The sequence below is a fragment of the Lepidothrix coronata genome, unplaced genomic scaffold (genome assembly GCF_001604755.1).
Source record: "Lepidothrix coronata isolate B3197 unplaced genomic scaffold, Lepidothrix_coronata-1.0 Scaffold18, whole genome shotgun sequence".
Lineage (NCBI taxonomy): Eukaryota > Metazoa > Chordata > Aves > Passeriformes > Pipridae > Lepidothrix > Lepidothrix coronata.
This window is the reverse complement of record NW_016690198.1, coordinates 8,586,824-8,587,957: the sequence shown is the minus strand read 5'-3', so window position 1 is coordinate 8,587,957 and position 1,134 is coordinate 8,586,824. Positions and strand designations below refer to the sequence as shown.

The window sequence follows — 1,134 nt, the reverse complement described above, 5'->3', positions numbered from 1 at the left end:
CCCTCTTCATTTCCACTAGGACACTAGCCATGTGCAGCTCCTGTCCATTCACCTCTTTCAAGTGCTAATGGAGTTGGTAGAGGAAGATGGAAAAAAGCTCCTGGAGAAGAATGTGCGCCAGAGCCTGTTCCTACTGTTCCGCCACTTGCATGATGAGAACCAGTGTGTGGCACAGGTGAGGACTTCTGAAATGTTGGTGTCCATGTTGGAGGTGACTCAACTGTCTCCTGCGCTCCCGTCTCTTCCTGCTCTTAGCTACAAAGCAGCAGTTCTGGGAACCTCTGTTCTCCTGTCCTGGCAGCACCAGATGCCTGAGATGGGGGTTGACCCATCACTTTACCCAGGCACCAAACCCACTGATGGACAAGTTTCCCAGATGCTGCATATTCCCACTAAGGGCCAGGAAAGGCCAGGAGCCTTGTCAAGGTATAAGGGATGCAGGTCCTGTGCCCTCATCAGTGGTTCCATCTCCCAGTATCTTCTGCTCTGTAGGCTTTTTGGGAAACTCTGCTTCAAGCTAACACGTTCCTGCAGGAGAGGAAGCTCGAGCAACTGTTGGAAAAGACATGGAGTGTTGACAAGTGCCTGGTGAGGATAGATTCAAAGCCCCAGACTCATCCTGGGGACTCAGAATCCCTTTTAAGGCCAGCACAGTGTTGTAGAAAAGGAAACATTTCTCGTGGGAAGCTGGGGAAATGCCATGCTCTATCAGCAATCCAGTTCCCTGCTGTGTCTCCTCCAGGTGCCAACCATTGTGAGGGACATTCACCAATGGCTCACATTCATAATGGATGTGTCTGCTGAGCACAGACTGGACAAGAGCCTTCAGGAGATGAGCCTTGCACAGTCTCATGATGTGGTGGTGACCCTTCTGCGCTGCGCCCCATCATGTGACAGGTATGAGTGCTGAGGACTGCTTTGAGTGCTGAGGACTCACAAGTGATTAGAGCTCATCGGACCCATGACCCCTCTGTTTCCCTGTTGTGCCATGTCAATTGTGCCCTCCAGGGCACCATTACTTGTCTGCCTGCTACCTGCAGAGGCAGGCTCACTGAGTGCTGCTCAGTGGACAGAGGCAGGGCTGGTGGCCAGCCAGGGCCTCTATGGCTGCCCAGGCCATGGTGTTGTGGCCAA

General features: G+C 52.9%; 1 protein-coding gene across 1 annotated transcript in view; it reads left to right on the top strand.

Moving 5' to 3' along the window:
• LOC108493621 (maestro heat-like repeat-containing protein family member 7) overlaps positions 1 to 1,134 on the top strand; it is a 10,463-nt gene that overhangs the window by 3,904 nt on the left and 5,425 nt on the right. The window lies entirely within an intron of this gene.